The 19,500-nt window shown below is 36.3% G+C and overlaps 1 long non-coding RNA gene across 1 annotated transcript in view; it reads right to left on the bottom strand.

Moving 5' to 3' along the window:
• Positions 1–4,775: 4,775 nt before the first annotated feature.
• LOC125937272 (uncharacterized) overlaps positions 4,776–19,500 on the bottom strand; it is a 29,636-nt gene continuing 14,911 nt past the window's right edge. The window contains exon 5 of the long non-coding RNA XR_007462333.1: positions 4,776–5,352. This is a non-coding gene — a long non-coding RNA (uncharacterized LOC125937272). The remainder of the gene's footprint in view (positions 5,353–19,500) is intronic.

Consider the following 19,500-nt stretch of genomic DNA (forward strand, 5'->3'; position numbering starts at 1 on the left):
TGAAAATGAACATGTATAGCAGCTTTATTTGTAATAGTCGTGTATTAACTTATCTAAAGCTCACAACCATCCTATGAATAGATACTCTTATCATCCCCATTTTCCAGGGTATTGTTAGGAAATGGGGAAGAGAAATGCCTGGTTGTCCATTTATACTTGTCTACCACAAGGGCTAATAATAACCTGACTCAAATTACACACAAATATACTGTTACATATATTATATATGGTAATAAAAGCATATGCTTTAAAGTGAGTTGGGAAGTTCAAATTAAATAGTACATATAATGTGCATAGTGTGGTGCCTAGCATGTTGTATGTACTCAATAATGTGATTGATGACAATGATAATTGTATAGCAGGGCAATGTTATGTATAGCAGGGCATGTAAGCAGAGGCTATAATTGAGAGAATCTAGAATGTATAGAATGATTTGCCATATTTTGCTATGTATCTTAGAGAAGTTAAATATAAAAAGCTCCTTTTTTAAGGAAACAGTATCAGATTTTGATAAAATACTTAATTCTGGACATAGTGAGTGAGGTTTGAAGACTTCACTCATTTAGCAAGTAGGCAAATCTGTTGAAATTTGGGCCAAATTGTCTGCGTCAGAGCCTCGATATGTGAAACCTGTAATTCCTGATAGTTCTGCAATTGCTTGAACAGAGATGATCAGGATGTGAAATTAGATGACTTTGTTTTGAAGACATCTTCCAGAGCAGGTGACACCTTATTAGAAGAGGCAGGGTCATTAACTTTTCACATAACTTTTCTAGCAATCAAAACATTATTTATTGTTATCATTGATTACACAAGTAATTCCTGATCTTCAGAGAAAAAATAGAAAAACATGAGCAAATAAGCAGAGAGTATCATTACCATAGTCTCATAATTTCACCTATTTATTAATACCTTAGTGGAAATCTTCCCAGAACTTTTTCTATACATTCTTAAAAAAAACAAAAAAGGGACAATATAACTATACATAATTTTTTATAAGTTGTTTTCTTCCCTTAGCAATATATTCTGAAATTTTTTTCATTTCATTTCATGCATTTCTACAACATTGTTCATCTTTGTATGGATATACAATTACCTATATAATCAATCCCCTAATTTTAGACATTTTTTTAATGTTTTATTTATTTATTTTTGAGAGAGAGAGAGAGAGAGAGAGAGAGAGAGAGAGAGCAGGGGAGGGGCAGAGAGAGAGGGAGACAGAGAACCCCAAGCAGGCTCTGTGCTGTCAGCACAGAGTGGGATGTAGGGCTCAAACTCATGAACCATAAGACCATGACCTGAGACAAAATCAAGACTTGGGCACTTAACTGACTGAGCCACCCAAGCACTCTTAGACATTTCTAACTATTTGAGATTCCAAGTAAGACTTTGATTCTAACACATGATGCTACAAATCAGCAGAAATTCCCTAAAAGAAGAATTGCCTTTTCAAAGGACATGAACATTTAAAAGATGCTTTGATATATTTTCTAAATTGCCTGTTAACAAAATTGTACCAATTTACAAATCTCACTCTTAGTGCACATACTATCACTTTAAGACAGGCTCCATAAGAGAAGATGTGATAAACTCATGTATTTTCTTTGGGGTAGAAAAGGAAAACAATTCAAGCTGAGAAAAGTCTTAAATATTCACTTTTAGTATGTCCTTTTTTTTTTTTTTTTTTTTTTAATCTGTGAACAACTAAATACAATGCAAATTGAGTTGCTTTCATTGGGATTAGAGTAGGCAGCTCACAGTAATCAGGGCCAGGCAGGCAGATGGATTTCTTCAGGGTTGGGGATCTTGAAACATTAAAAGATGGATAAAAATAGAAGAAATAGGAAAAAGGAAAATCCTACTCAAGGAGAGGCAAAGCAATCAATACGTATTTTTGCTGTTGATCTTAGAAAACTGCTCTTATCAACATATTTTTTACAAAAGAACAAAGGGGCTTCAGGGAGGTCTGCCTCCACCTTAATCTTGGACTTCTCAGCTTCCAAAACTGTGAGAAATAAATGCTTGTTATTTAAGATACCCAGTCTATGGTATTTTTGGACTGGACTAAGCAGCCTGAATGGACTAAGACACCAGCTATCTTTTACATGGAGGCAAATACAATCCTAACTTATATAAATGATGAAATATAAAATTCCTAAGGGTGGGTGTTGCAAGATTTTAAACGAAACTGAGGCAAACCCTGTTAGATAGAGTCAGAAAGAATCCGAAAGCACAGGAAATGCTGGTTTGGTGTGCTAATGATAGAGCAGTGGGCAATGCTAATTAACCCAGGGAGAATGTGCATAGTGAAGAAAAGGGCCAACATCTTGAAGGGGGTAAGGGCCAGGGAAGAAAGGCCAGAGGAGGACAAAAGGAAGGAATGGCTAGATACCCAGGGGGAAACCAGCAGTTGGGTCACTGGCCTGAGAAGGGAAGAAACAAGGAGAACACACGTACTGTTAACATATTTGAAGGTTTTATGAAAAAGAGCTTAAACTTACTTTATGTAACAAGTATTTATATAACACAAGAGGTAAGACAAAATCCAGTGGGTAAAGGGGTAGGTGGGGAAATCTTCTAATTCAACATGGAGCAGTATTTAGTGTTCTTATCTATTCAGGATGTCTTTGCCTTCTCACTTTCTTCTGTTAATAACCCGGTGCTTGGTTATAGCAGTGGGCAATAATATTATTCCATCCCTGTGGACACAATGACTGGTTCAGGGATAGGCATATGACCCCAGCCAGAACAATCAGAATCCTTGTCCAAACATATTCTAACTGGACTGGTCTTCTTTTCTTCTCGTTTGGTCACTGAATTCTTTGGCTGTGGGCCCAGAGATGTTTGAGGGCATACTCCCTGCTGGGGATGGAGAGTCTATCTGCAAGAACAGACCTTCAGCACAAGCTTTTCTAACATGAATTAGTTATGAGGTGATTGATTAATCAGAGAACATGATCTTTGACTACTGTTGTTATAACCTCTTTTAGAACTAGCAAGCAGAGCAGGAAAAACATTGTTGGAAACAATACCAGCTGCAATGTCTGAGTGATTTCGTATTTGGCTTATCAAAGCAGTAGGATGTAAAGTTGATAAGAATGTGTACAGATTGTGCTAATGATAACAACGGTGGAGGTAGTAAAATAAAATAAAGGTCACTTCTGTTGAGTAAAAGAGCCATGTATAATATGGAAATAAAAGATAATTATAAACCTAGAAAGCCTTAGATTCATACAGGATTAGTATTGTTGATGGAAAGTATTGGAATAAAAGAATATAGGTCACTAAATGCTATGTTTGTCAGTAGGAAAAGAAAGAATCCTATAGGAAACTGAAGAGGTAGGGAAAAGTTTTATTTAAATTCAAATCTATCAGATTACCCGTATGAAATAACATTTTTAAGTCAAAAATGTCACATAACAGCCATTCCAAATGATTTTTCCTGAATATATAGACTCTGTCTTTTGCTATGTCAAATAAGAACAAAGTACTTTCTGACATGTTAAACGGCTAATTACAGTTTAATTTTAAAGTGCCTGTTTAATTTCCCAGGAACATTATCTTTCATTGCAATTAGTGAGATTTCAGAAAGCTTCGGGGAGAGGTGTTTACAATGGGTGTCAAAGACTGCCTGACTTGGTGATGGAGATGGTATAGAAATATATCTCAGACCAAAGACAGTAGCATAAGTAAAAGAATGGATAGAACTCTGAGTCCACTATGCTTGCAACTTTTGTGTAAGAAAGGAAACAAAGTACATATTATTTACTTGTACATATATTTAAGGTTTCTGCACCCTCACAAGAAACTAGCATCAGTGGTTGACCATTTGGAGTCGGGTATGGAATCTGAGTGGAGGGGGAACAGGAGAGGGGGGAAGACTTGGTACTGGGGACTGGAGAGAGAATTTGGTGGACAGCAGGACTAGGGTAATGTTAGATCACACAAAGCTTAAATTCTTTATGACAGGGTTTGTATTTGTATTTTAGCTTCCAGATAATGGAGAACCGCTACAGAGTTTTAAACAGAAGACTGATAAGATAAAATCTTCACAAAAGGGGTAAGAATTTGCTCTGTAACACCTGAAAGGCAAGAAATGTTGTTGGGCTCCAAAATCAAATCAAAGTTGCTTCATCCCCTATTTGCCAGAATTGGCAAAAACCCAGTTTCATTGGAGATGGAGAGCTCTTCCCCACCAACTCTCATCATGTTAGTTCTGGGAGCTTGTGGATATCCTAAAGAGAAATCTGTCAGCCTGTACTTGAATTTTGCTGTTTCTTCCTTCCCTGGAACAGGATCAGTTACATAATTTGCAAGACCCAGTGCAAAATGAAAATGCAGAGCCCCTTGTTTTCACATATTAATTATTCTATCATTTTATGTTTTATTAGGGTTTGTGTTTTTAAACATATGTGTTTTGTCCAATATGGTGACTTTTTTTTAAAGACAAGAGATGAGATAGAAGAGAACAGTTCTGCACCTGGATCTGTGGACCCTTCTGATAAAGTTAATGATGAAGTGTTTCAATCTTTTGAGACACCTCATTGCACTCAGAGACAAGGGGGTCTGGTCTTCTAAGCTGCTCTATTCTTTTGTGCATTGTCTGTGCTAAACAACTTACACATTAAGCAATGTCTCCCCCCAAACTGCAAAGACACTTAACTCCAAATTACAGTCATCTGACAAGTGTTTTAAATGGTACTGAAATCTCAAAACAGAGTAAAGCTCTTGTTTAAAACAAACAAACAAACAAACAATCATAATCAGTGAAAAGGTTCAGGAAGCAAATTATTTAGTAGCATTTATTTAGTGTCCAGAAAGGAAAAGGCACCCAGTTGGTGAGAACCTAGTAACATCAGTGTGTAAAAGTAGAGTGAGTAAAATATTAGGATAAGCTGCTGGTTCCTCTTCAGCAGCCCAGTGAGTCAACATACTGATTACATGACATGTAACATTATGTCATGTATATATACATGACATGTAACATTATGTCAAAGAAGTTTTGTGCAATAAGTTGAACAAATATTGCTTTTGTATGGAGGTTAATGAGTCAGCAGATTTTACCATTAGACGTCTTATCATAACATTTGTTAAGATTTGTAAAAATAGTGAATACTGACAACTTTTTTTTTTTCTTTTCTGCTGCAAAAAGAGCAGTCCAAACAAGTTAAGACAAAGATAACATTTAGTGCTTAGTCTTCATATTTGGAATCAAAAGATCTGACCTGGAGGAGCTGTGTAGGCATCTAGACTGACAGGGCTCACCAGTGGTTGGTTCCAGGAGAGGCGAAAATCTGATTTTGATCACAACACACAGTTTTCTTCACGGAGAGGTGCTGGTATTGAAGCCTGCTAATGAAGAAATTTTGAAAGTCTGCATGATGTGACAAAAATGGTCAACTTTATTAAAGAAAGAACAATTCACCTGAGAAAAATTTTTTATACTGTGTGAACACCTAGATAAAGGGCACATAAATCTGCTACAGGCAGAAATCTGCTGGCTTAGTGGAGGAAGAATTCTCAACAGGAGTTTTGGGCGAAAAAAATGAATCACAAAGGCTCAGAGGAAATATTTTGACTACAACTGACCAGATTCTTGGATTTAAAAGAAATGGAATCTTTTGTCAAATTATGCTGCAAAAGGAAATCTTGACATGTTTCCCCTATTGATTGGATTTGGAAGTGAGAAGGGCCTCTGCATCTTTCACATCTTCTTGAACACCACCTGGGAGAACCACAGAACCACAGCCTTGGTATGTTCCCTCCCTTGTCAACACAAGGGAGTGACTTAAATTACACTCACCGAATCTTCTGCCTGAAAATGTGACTTTGAGAAAAGGACTTTGTGAGCTGCAGGCTGATAAGTATACTCAAGATGAGATTTACTGATCTACCTCTAGACAAGTTCTGGATTTCTGTGCAAAAGTGGGATCCTGTTATTCAGGGGGAAACAACGGGCATTTTGTTGAAGTATTAAACTTTTTGAAATATGTAAATAAGCTTTTTTCTTATTTAACTAGCATCAGAAATTGTCTATTTCAGTTAAAAATGAAATCTTTGTGTTGAACCAACGAAAGAACAAACACAGGTTTCAACAAAAAGGTAAATTTCATTCTTCAGTGTTAGTTTCAAAAAGAATACTTTCAATGCGTTTATGTAGTCTGATAAAAGAGATAAAGAAGTAATACATGTCTATAATTTTGCAATTTTGCAATGGGAGCCTGATCATATCAGTGAGTAAGGAAATGCTTTTTTATACTGTTTTGAATAAAACTGTCTTAGGCCATACTTTTATTCATATTGCTTGGTTTGTAGTTTTATCTATAACTTTTCTGTAGCGTTTCTTTTCAACATTGTCAGTAAATTTCACATTGTAAATAACGTTAATTAAAATCAATTTACAGCCTTTGTGTAAATTAAATCTACTCCCCTTACCTTTAAAAAAATTAAATTTTATTTTGTCTTAAGCCAGTTATTTAACAAAAATGTATTATATTTGTTTTGTGAGTTTTAAATATTTATGACACAGCAATAAGATAAATGTCAAGAAAGATAAGCTAATCTTAACTGATTCTTTTTCAAGAACAGATGATTAAAAAGATATGTTAATTTTAAATAAAGAAAATAACTACTCTTACATATATCATATACCACATTCCAACCTCATTAGAATCTCATTTAGTTAGAATTTGCGTTAAGAATTTCAGATCTACAAAGACAAGGTAAAAAAGAAATCAAGTAGGTATTATGAGTTAATACCTTTTATCAGGAGGAAGAGTCACACAAAAATGGAAGGCTAATTAGTTAGCCAAAATAAACAGATCCACAAAAATACATATATTTGCTCAGAACATTGGATATTATTACTGATTGTTATATCTATAATTTACTAGCCACGCTAATGTACTATGATCTGTAGGTAAAATAATTAACAAAATTTTTTTGAATGTTTATTTATTTTTGAGAGAGAGACAGAGCATGAGCAGGGGAGGGGCAGAGAGAGAGGGAGACACAGAATCCAAAGCAGGCTCCAGGCTCCGAGCTGTCAGCACAGAGCCCAACTCAGGACTATGAGATCTATGATCTATTTCAAATCCTCTATCTCCATCTCTCTGCGCACCTCCCCCCCCCCCACTTGCTCTCTCTGTCTCAAAAATAAATGATTAAAAATATATAAAAAAAAATAAAGAAGATGTGGTATACACACACACACAAACACACGTATACACACACACCACACACATACACACAATGGAGTACTACTTGGTGATCAAAAAGAATGAAATCTTGACATTTGCAACATGTATGGAACGAGAGGTATTCTGCTAAGTGAAATAAGTCAGTCAGAGAAAGACAAATATCGTATGATTTCACTCATATGTGGAATTTAAGAAACAAAACTGATGAACACAAGGGAAGGGAAGCAAAAATAAGATAAAAACAGAGAGGGAGGCAAACCATAAAAGATCCTTAAAGACAGAGAACAAACTGAGGGTTGTTCAAGGGGAGATGGGTAGGGGGATGGGCTACATGGATGATGAGCAATAAGGAGTGCACTGTATGTTAACTAACTTGAAACTAAATAAATGAATTTTAAAAATATATATTCCATGATCATTTCTGGACTTTCTCCTGAAGAGAATTCTTTTCAAGATAATTTTTACTATTTACTATTTCCTATTTTTACTGTTTCCTCACGTAAATTGGTACTCTAAAATAATGTAATTTTAAAATTACATGGAATTTTTGGTAAAATTTAGCTTCTTTAAGATAATTGGGTAGTTTTTATAAAAGATTAATGGACTTGAGTTTTTGGCCAACATGGAGCAATGCGAAGTGGATTTATCCTCCCACCTGAAACAACAACAGAATCAGACAAAATATTTGAAACAATAGTTTTCAACACTGCACCTAGGGCAGTGAAGGAAGGTGATCCCTGGGAGGTAAGAAACAAATGAGATAGGCACTATAATTGTTAGTGACTTGGATCTAGGATACATAAATATTCTCAAAACTATTAAAAATTTTAAAAATCTGACAATCTGTCATAGAAATGGGCAAAACAAGATGGTTCATCACTAAAGATCCACAGATGGCAAATAAGCATATGAAGAGATGTTTAAAATCATTAGCTATTAGGGAAATGCAAATTAAAAACCAAAGTGAGACACTGCTATACCCCAATTAGAATGTCTTAAATTTAGAAGACTGTCCATATCAAGCATTGGCAAGGATATGAATAGAAGGATGTGGAGATAGGAATAAAAAGTGGTACAACCATTTTGAAAAACAGTTTGACACTTTCTTAAAATTTAAGCATAACCTTACCATATTCACCATAAACTTACCATCCGTTTTATTTCTAGATATTTACCTAAGAGAAATTAAAGTATATGTCCATACAGTAACTTGTGCACAAATATTCATATTGGCTTTATTCATAAAAGTGTCAAACTAGAAATGACCCAAATGTGCACCAGTGGGTGAGTGAATAAACAAATTGTGGTATATCCATGTAATGCAATACTACTGAGAAAAAAAAAAAAAAGGATGACTATTCATATATGCTATAACATAGATGAACCTTAAAATAATTATGCTGAGTAAGAGGCCAGGCACAAAAGAGTACATACTATGTAATTTTATCTACATAAAACTCTAGAATATGCAAAGAAATTTAGAATTACAAAAAGTACATCATGTAGATGGGTAGAAGACAGGGCAGTACAGGAAAGGGATTATCAAGGGGCACAAGGAACCTGGGGGTGATGACTGTGCTCATTGCGGATTGTGGCAATGGTTTCATGGGTATATACCTATGTCAAAACTTATCAAGGTGTACACTTTACATATGTGTAGTTTATTATAACTATACATCAAAGCTAATTAAAAATTTCATTTTTATATTCTGTATTTCCTCTCTGAAGAGAATCTTTTTAAAAATAATGTTTTACCAGTTTCTTTATGGTTGGGTACTTAAAAAAATTATTTGAAATTATATGAAGTCATTTATACATTGAGGCTCTTTATGCTTATGTGTAGTTTTTATAAAAGATTCATTTGCATCTTTTCATTTGAAAAAATTTACAGATTTTATATCAGTTACATGTTATTCATTATATTGTTCAAATCTACTCTATCTTTATTAACTTCATTATCATAATCTTTTGAAAATGCAGATTTCATATATTTAATTACAATTATGGTTGTGTTTATTGTCTCATTTATGTTGGATTATTCTCTCATATTTGCTTGACTAGTGATGGAGAGTGATGGGAATCTCTCTTTGAGGATTATTCTTGGAGACAACTTAAATTTTACCTCTAAATTTTGTTTTTGCTTCAGAAAATTTTCTTCAGCTTCCTTAAATTGTGAATTTTGCTGACTTTCCATTACTTTATTGTATACCACTATGTCTTGCCAACTAGAGCTTAGATGCATAGAACCACATCATTAAATTTTTTTTTTTTAATTCAGAACCACATCATATCAGAAAGAGATCTCAGATACCATGATTTTCCAACCTCCTTAATTTATAGATGAGGGAACAAAGTCACAGAGAAGTAAATGTCTTACCTAAAGCCAAACAATTGAGAGAACTGGGCTGGAACCCCAAACTTTTGATTCCCTGTTCTTTGCCCTTTGAAATCATCATCTTCTTCATTTTTCTACAATGGATTGTCCATTTCTTTTTAATGGCTCTCTGCTTAATCTTTCCATGATTTGTGACTGATGTTTTAATTTTTTTCCCTTTATTATTTGCTATGTTGCTGCAGTATAAAATTAAGGAAACCTCATTTAGGTATACATGGGTGAAAGTTCCCCCTTCAGGGCTTCCTGACTCCATTATAAATGAAGTTTCCTTACACAAAACAAAAAGGCGATCTAGTTAATGGATTAACCTAGTTAAGATATTTGTAAATGATATATCCAACAAGGGGTTAATATCAAAAATATGTAAAGAAGTTATAGGGGCGCCTGGGTGGCTCAGTTGGTTAAGCGTCCAACTTCGGCTCAGGTCATGATCCTGCGGTTTGTGAGTTCAAGCCCCGCGTTGGGTTCTGTGCTGACAGCTCAGAGCCTGGAGCCTGTTTCAGATTGTGTCTCTCTCTCTCTCTGACCCTCCCCCATTCATGCTCTGTCTCTCTCTCTGCCTCAAAAATAAATAAACATTAAAAAAAGGAAGTTATATAACTCAACACCAACACCAAAACCCCCCAAACAATCTGATTAAAAAATGGACAAAGTACCTGAATAGACATTACTTCAAAGAAGACATACAGATGATTATATACAAAACAACATACGCGTGACACAATAAAAGATGCTCAACATCACTAATCATTATGGAAATGCAAATCAAAACAACAATGAGATATCACTTCACATCTGTCAGAATGACTAGTATCAAAAAGACAAGAAATAACAAGTGTTGGTGAGGATGTGGAGAATAAGGAACTCTTGTGCACCATTTGTGGGAATGTAAATTGGTGTGACCATTGTGGAAAACAGTAGGAAGGATCCTCAAAAAATTAAAAATACAAATACTATATGATCCAGTAATTCTACCATTTGGGTATCTACCCCCTAAAATGAAAATACTAATTCAAGGGGTGCCCACTGGCTCAATTGGAAGAGCATACAACTCTTGATCTCAGGGTAATGAGTTCAAGCCCCACATTGGGTGTAGAGATTACTTAAATAAGTAAAACTTAAAAAAATTTTTTTAAACCTACTAATTCAAAAGAATGTATGCACCCATATGATTATTGCAGCATTATTGACAACAGCCAAGGTATGGAAGCAGCCCAAGTGTCCATTGAGAGATGAACAGATAAAGAAGATGTGGAATATATATACAATGGAATATTACTCAGCCATAAAAATTAATGAGATTTTGCCACTTGTGACAACATGGATAGATCTAGAGTGTATTATACTAAGTGAAATAAGTCAGAGAAAGTCAAATTCCATATGATTTCACTTATATGTGGATCTAAAAAACAAAACAAATGAACAAACAAACAGAAACACTCATTTAAAAATGCAGAGAACAAACTGATGGTTGCCAGAAGGAAAGTAGGCAGAGGGGTGGCTGAGATAGATAAAGGGGATTAAGAGGTACAATTTATAATTTATAAAATAAATAAGTCACAGAGATGAAAAGTACTGTATAGGGAGTATAGTTAATAATATTGTAATAATGTATAGTGACAGATGGTAACTACACTTGTCATGGTGAGCACTGAGTAATGTATAGAATTGGTGAATCAATGTTACATACCTGAAACTAATATAACATTGTATGCTAATTATACCTCAATTTAAAAAAAGATGAGAAATCAATTGACATGATAATGAAACACAGGATACATTCTGATTAAGTATAATTAACATTCATGTAAAATAAAATGTGCTCACTTGTTTGCACATTTGTATGTATATACTTAAAAGAATCCTCTGTTTTTCAGATGCTGAGCCAGAACCACCCAGGTAAGCCACTCTTGGATTTCTGAACCTCAGAAACTATGTGAGATAATTAATGTTTGCTGTTTTAAGCTGCTAAATTTTGGGATAATTTGCTATGTAGCGATAGAAAACTAATACAGCAACGCTATCATGACATTTCCTCTCAACTCATTCTGGGTCCAGAGAGCTGGATATTGAGACAGGAAGACCAGCCCAGGAAGAGTTTTCATTCTTGGGAGTTGTTGAATCAATGCTTTATCACTTCTCCTATAGTATGTTGAGTCATGGATTTTAGGCACTCCATTAATTCTTTATTTTTAATTTATTATTATGACTATTTTATTTTTAGGCACTTCATTAATTCTAAAGGGAAAACTAGGACTCAGATCACAGCAAGAACATGGGGTGTCTGAGAGAGAGCCCTTTTCTCTTGTGTAAGTAAAGGGCAATGTGTTAAGAAATTAAGCAGTTGCACTGTCTTAAACGCTCATCAGATATTTAAAATGTAATTTGTCAAATTGCTGATTATGCATTAGTCATAAAATTAAAAATTTCATTTCCAACAAATGAAATTTATAAGATTATGGTTAATATTAATGGTAATTAATATAAAAGGAAACACCTATAACTTTTTTGGGAAAGATTTTATTCTTTAAGTAATCTCTACACCCAATGTGGGGCTCGAACTTACAACCCTGAGATCGAGAGTCACATGCTCCACTGACTGAGGTAGTCAGGCACTCCTAGAACTTTTTGTAATAGTCAATACCTTAAATATTATAATTTTTGTATTATAAACAGAATTTTAATTCAGTAGTACTATACTATTTAAACACTTATGCTAAGTTGGGAGAGGTGCAGGAAAGAGAAAATTAAAGAGAAACCTACAATTTAGACATAGAGTATGATGAAACCAGCTATTTTTCTCCTCTCCCCCCTCCCCTCCCCCTGCCAACGAGTACTGTCACTTTAAATTTAATAAGAAGTGAAGTACTGAAACAAGACACACACACACACACACACACACACACACACACACACTGTAATTTGCCAGGGGAAACTGGTAAGAGTTGTTAAATTGGCAACTTAGGTCAGCAAATAAAAATTGCCAAACTGGCTCCCTCCCTGAGATGGTCATGAGAGTGGGTAAAATCAAGATAGATTTTCCTAAGTGGCTTAGTATTATCTTCTGTTTGGAGGAAAATATACAAGCAGTTTTGGCTGCTGACTATAAAATAGTGTTTCGTGTATTTTGTGTGGAGAAATGGCCAGAGAGCAAAGTAAGAGAGAGAATAGAAAATTATGTGAGTAGCTGCCCAGGGAGGGGTGAAAAAACCTGTGACTCTTAGTGCAATTTAGTTCAAAAGCACATAGATGTTTTACTTCTGAGCCTCAGGAGTAGCTGCACAAAACTCTTGCCAGAAGAAGTAGCAAACTTGACAAACTGCCTGCAAAATGACTTAGTTTAAGTAAATATTCAGGGAAATTTGAAAATTAAAGGGATTTAGAAATAATTAAGAAATCATGAGGGGGGAGCCTGGGTGACTCAGCTGGTTAAGTTTCTGACTTCAACTCAGGTCACGATCTTGCAGTTCATGAGTTTGAGCCCCACATTGGGCTCTGTGCTGACAGCTCAGAGCCTGGACCTCCTTCAGATTCTGTGTCTCTTCTCTCTCTGCCCCCTTCCCCGCTGGCACTCTGTCTTTCTGTCTCTCTCTCTCTCAAAGATGAATAAACGTTAAAAAGAAAACCATGAGGAAAGAAATCCACATATATCATAGAATACAAACATACAGGTGTACAGGCAAATGCACACACACATATTTTTTAGTAGGATGTGCTAAAGGTATATACACCTTTTACTGTAATTGCAAGTTGTTTTAGTTTGCTTAGGTACTATGATTTGAAATTCTAAGTTTAATATAAAGTCATGCAGAAACCCACCATTTAATTCATGAAAAACACATTCTTCTGCTCCTGTACCCTTCAATCTCAAGAATATGCAGCACTATTTACCACCACTTGGCAGCATTGTACAGCATCTGTAGGAATATCTGGACTTCATAATCCATTAATCTCTAAAATTGCAAAACAAATATCCTGAGGCTATAGCTTTATGATAGAACTCACTCATGAAAATGTTATGTGATAACTAAAAAGAGAGTATTAGGTTAGGGAAAAAAAATTAAGCACTGAAAATTCTATCTATAAGAGAAATCCACAGAGGGGAGATCCAGGACAGCTCTCGTGATGTAGGGAGGCTTTGAGGAAAAATCAGCTGGGGGTCTGAAGCATCGGATCAGACTTCAGGAGATTGGGAGAATTGTATTAGATTGGCAGACGGGTGGGGACAAGAGCAAGAACAGTGTGAGAAGAGAAAATGAGACTGATTTAGACCAGAACTGAAAGTTCATGCTAGGAAGTAGTTTAAAAACATTTTTTTAATGTTTATTTATTTTTGAGAGGGAGAGAGACAGAGTGTGAGCAGGGGAGGGGCAGAGAGAGAGGGAGACACAGAATCTGAAGCAGGCTCTAGGCTCTGAGCTGTCAGCACAGAGCCCGAGGCATGGCTCGAACTCATGAACCATGAGATCATGACTTGAGTTGATGTTGGACACTTAACTGACTGAGCCAACCAGGCACCCTTAAAATCTCAGGGTTTTTAAAGAGAAAAATATGTTTTTTGGCCCACTGGACTGGTAAAATAAAAAAAAAAACAAGAAAAATAGATTTTAATTATTTTGCCATTTAAATATACACCTTGTCCACCAGGTTCAATTCCTCTGGTTTTCCTCACGGGCATTGAACTCAGCTCTTTAAAAGGAAAAATACCTGGGGCGCCTGGGTGGCTCAGTCGGTTAAGCGTCCGACTTTGGCTCAGGTCACATCTCACAGTCTGTGAGTTCGAGCCCTGCGTCGGGCTCTGGGCTGATGGCTCAGAGCCTGGAGCCTGCTTCCGATTCTGTGTCTCCCTCTCTCTGCCCCTCCCCCATTCATGCTCTGTCTCTCTCTGTCTCAAAAATAAATAAAAACGTTAAAAAAATTTTTAATAAAAAAAAATAAAAGGAAAAATACCCTCCCCTTGTCCCTTCTCCAAATGTCCTGCTTCAACAGGCTGTTGAAGATCTAAGGAGAGGCTCCAGGGCAAAGCAGTTGGTTTTGTGGTTTTGCTTATGCCTCAGAAACATGTGCATGGTGAGAAGAGAGATAGAGACAGAGTCACCTGGTATGGCATATACCTACTATGTTCCTTCCACTTCACAGATGAATGCACCTATAGTTAGAGATTGGAGGAATGCCCTAGATATGGCTGGATGAGAAAAGTTCTATCTCAATGCAATGATGCGTTTTAGTTAGTTGTACCTTATTGGACATCCATGATCAGGAGTTTATTCAGAAAAAAGAGTTTAAAATATCTACATCCCTTGCTATCATGAATCCAACTGTAAACAGAGAAGATAAGGAATATATGAATGAGCTTACAGAAATTTAAGATGCAAGATTAGGTTTTACCTTCTGATCTCTTGAAATATCTTCACATTCAAACCAAACATGGAAATGAAATAAAATGCTGAATCCTTAAAATTTCTGTAGTTATTAAATTCTCCAAAAATTTCAGGGCATTCAAAATATCAGCTAAGAAAAATCTTGTTCTTTATTACATTTTTAATAGAATTTTATTTATTATTTTAAAAAATGTTTGCTTATTTATTTATTTATTTTATTTTGGCAGAAAGAGGGAGAGACAATCCTAAGCAGTCTCTGTACTGTAAGCAAAGAGCCTGATGTGGGGCTCAGTCTCACAGTTCTTGAGATCCGTGACCTAAGCCAAAACCAAGAGTTGAACGCTTAACTGACTGAGCCACCCATGCACCCCTATTTATAGAATTTTATTCATATAGCTTAAGTTTTAGCGACATGAGGTTCTCCACTTTTCTTTCATTCCCCAAAAGAATACCCTTTTTCTTTTGCTCAAATCAGTAAAAAAAAAAAAAGGTGGCTGTAGTTACAAATATGAATAAAATATAGTCTCTGCCTATATTGGGATGAGACTTTTGGGAACATTGGGAGGCAATGAGTGCATTTTGCACGTGGGAGGAATGGGAATAATTGGGAGGCAGCCTCTAAGTTGGATCCTAATGATTCCTGCCTCCTCTTAGCCTTGCTCTTGTGTAATCCCCTCACCTTGAATGTGGGCTAGACCTAGTGACTCATTTCTAAAAACAATGCAGGAAAGGTGAGGGATGTCACTTCTGAGGTCAGGTTATAAAAATAGGGTGACTTCTGTCTTGCTCACCTTCTCCAACTTGTTCATTTGATGGAAGCCACTGCCATGTTGTGAGCAGCCCCTATGGAGAGGCCCAGTGGCAAGAAACAAAGGGTGGCCTCTGAGGAACTGAGGCCTCAGTCCATCTATGAGGAATTTAATCATGCTAGCAACCATGTGAGCCTTCCAATAACTACATCACCAGCATAGTTGAGCCTTCAGACAACTACACTACCAGCATAGCTAACATCTTGATTACAGCCTTATAAGAAACCTTGAACCAGAGGACTCAACTAGCTGCTCCTGAATTCCTGACCCACAAAAACCATGAGATCATGTTTGTTGTTTTAGCCATTAAGTTTTGGAATAATTTGAATATAGCAATAGATAACTTACACTGCCCTCAAGTAGATTATGATCTAATTAAGTAAAATAAACATGAAAATGAAGATAACAGTTAACAATTTTGTAGTGCTTATTATATGCCAGGTACTTTAGTAAGCATTTTACATACATTAATTTAATCCTTACAATAACTCTATGAGGTAAACTCCCATGCCGCTTTATAGATGAGGAAATTAAAGCAACAAGCGGTTAAATACCTTGCTCACTGTCACACAGCTAGTGGAGCTGGGATTCAAACCTGGTTTGGTTTGAGTGTTTTGTTTTTGCTTCAGAGTTCAAGTTCTTAATCACTGTACTGTACCTCTTTCTATCTTATATACATACTTATATAGAAGTAGGTACTCTTTATAGAAGAAGTACAGCATAAGGAATGATTGTATCTATAGGATAAAGGGGTCAGAAGGATTCACAGACACTTAAGCAAAATGCCTTCTGGAAAGAAGGCATTCCAGACAGATTGGAATGGCATAGGCTAGGGTAGGGGGGTAAAAACAACACTGTACTTGCCAAGGATATATGTTACTACTCCTTTCAAATGTTTGTAATCAATTATGTGGTCTTCTTCATATTCTGACCTTTATTTCTATTGGTAAACACTACACTCTCTGAATTCTAGTAAGCCTTTACTCTTTTTAGAAAGAATAATGCCTGATTCTCAACCAAGGGCAAAGGCAGGAGCTCAGAATGAGTTGAGCAGAAAAATATCCCCATTGGTTTCAACACTCAAAGTGATTTAGAGAATTAGTAATGGAGGCATTTGTCTTTTGTAGCAACAAAAGCATACTCTTTACACACCTCCCATGTGCTATTGAAGAGTACCCAAAAACCATAATGCTCTCCCAGCCTTTGGGATGATGAGGAATATCAGTCATAGGTTTGAGAACCACAAGTCTTTATACTGAAATGTAACTCTAAATAATCTTGCATCAGATCCAAATGATGTATTAATTATTTGACAGGAAAATGGACAGGAGAGAAAAAGGGGGATTAAACATAACTCATTAAAAAAAATAAAAAATAATAAAAAATTAAAAAAATTTAAAAAACATAACTCAGAATTAATCATTGGAAAAAGTAAACCAGGTAACCCTAAAAACAAAGAGAAGTGGCTGTAGATATAATAATTACAGACATAGGGGATGTATGGGTGGCTCAGTCGGTTGAGCGTCTGACTTCGGCTCAGGTCATGATCTCGTGGTTCTTGGGTTTGGGCCCTGACTCGGGCTCTGTGATGACAGCTCAGAGCCTGGAGCCTACTTCAGAATCTGTGTCTTCCTCTCTCTCTCTAACCCTCCCTTGTCCTCTCTGTCTCTCTCTGTCTCAAAAATAAATAATAAACATAAAAAAATTATGGACATAAAAGGAGTGGTGCCTTTCCCCCTTCATCATCATAATTACCTCAAAAAGCCAATTAAAAAAATTTTTTGAGATACTGTAGATTCACATGCAGTTATAAGAAATAATGCAGAAAGATACTGCATAGTGCAATATCGCAACCAAAAATTAACACTGGTACAATCCATAGAATTATTCAGTTTTCACCAGTTTTTTTTTTAATATGAAATTTATTGTCAAATTGGTTTCCATACAACACCCAGTGCTCATCCCAACAGGTGCCCTCCTCAAGGCCCATCACCCACTTTCCCCTCCCCGCCGCCCCCCATCAACCCTCAGTTTATTCTCAGTATTTAAGAGTCTCTTATGGTTTGCCTCCTTCCCTCTCTGTAACTTTTTTTTCCCCTTCCCCTCCCCCATGGTCTTCTGTCAAGTTTCTCAGGATCCACATAAGAGTGGAAACATATGGCATCTGTCTTTCTCTGCCTGACTTATTTCACTTAGCATAACACTCTTTAGTTCCATCCACGTTGCTACAAAAGGCCATATTTCATTCTTTCTCATTGCTAAGTAGCGTTCCACTGTATATATAAACCACAACTTCTTTGTCCATTTGTCAGTTGATGGACATTTAGGCTCTTTCCATAATTTAGCTATTGTTGAAAGTGCTGCTATAAATATTGGGGTACAAGTGCCCCTATGCATCAGCACTCCTGTATCCCTTGGGTAAATTCCTAGCAGTGCTATTGCTGGGTCATAGGGTAGATCTATTTTTAATTTTTTGAGGAACCTCCACACTGTTTTCCAGAGTGGCCACACCAGTTTGCATTCCCACCAACAGAGCAAGAGGGTTCCTGTTTCTCTACATCCTCACCAGCATCTATAGTCTCCTGATTTGTTCATTTTAGCTACTCTGACCGGGGTAAGGTGATATCTCAGTGTGGTCTTGATTTGTATTTCCCTGATGGGGAGTGATGTTGAGCATCTTTTCATGTGCCTATTGGCCATCTGGATGTCTTCTTTAGAAAAGTGTCTATTCATGTCTCCTGCCCATTTCTTCACTGGATTATTTGTTTTTCGAGTGTGGAGTTTGGTGAGTTCTTTATAGATTTTGATACTAGCCCTTTGTCCGCTATGTCATTTGCAAATATCTTTTCCCATTCCGTTGGTTGCCTTTTAGTTTTGTTGATTGTTTCCTTTGCAGTGCAGAAGCTTTTTATCTTGATGAGGTCCCAATAGTTCATTTTTGCTTTCAATTCCCTTGCCTTTGGAGATGTGTCAGGTAAGAAATTGCTGTGGCTAAGGCCAGAGAGGTTTTTTCCTGCTTTCTCCTCTAGCTTTCACCAGTTTTATATGCACTTGTGTGTGTGCACAGGCAAGCTTCTATGCAATTTTATTACATATGTAGAATTGTGTGGCTACCACAATCAAGAGACAGAAGAGTTCCATCACAAAGATCCCTCATATTACTCTTTTGTAGCCACAGTCAGCCTATCCCTCCTACTATCCCTAATCCCTGGCAACATTCAAAATCTGTTCTCCATCTCTAGAATTTCATTATTCAAGAATGTGATATAAAAGGAAACTATGAGACTGGCTTCCCCACACTCCAGCATAATTCCCTTGAGATTCATTCAGGATGTTGCATGTATAATAGTTCATTCCTTTTTATTGCTGAGTAGTATGCTATGGTATGACTGTACGACATTTTTTGTTTTTGTTTTTGTTTTTTAACCAGCCACCTGTTGAAGGACATTGGTGTTGTTTCCTGTTTGGGGCTAACACAAATAAAACTTCTGTGAGCATTTGTGTACAGGTTTTTGTGTGAACATAAGTTCTCATTTCTCTGGGATAAATGCCCCAAAAGTGCAATTTCTGGGTTACATGGCAAGTGCAGGTTTAGTTTTGTATGAAACTGCCAAACTCTGCTTCAGAAGAATGGCTGTATCTTTTTACATTCCCACCAGCAATGTATGAGTGATCCAGTTTCTCTGCATCCCTACTTGCATTTGGTATATCACTAT

The sequence above is a fragment of the Panthera uncia genome, assembly GCF_023721935.1.
Source record: "Panthera uncia isolate 11264 chromosome A3 unlocalized genomic scaffold, Puncia_PCG_1.0 HiC_scaffold_12, whole genome shotgun sequence".
Taxonomy (NCBI): Eukaryota; Metazoa; Chordata; class Mammalia; order Carnivora; family Felidae; genus Panthera; species Panthera uncia.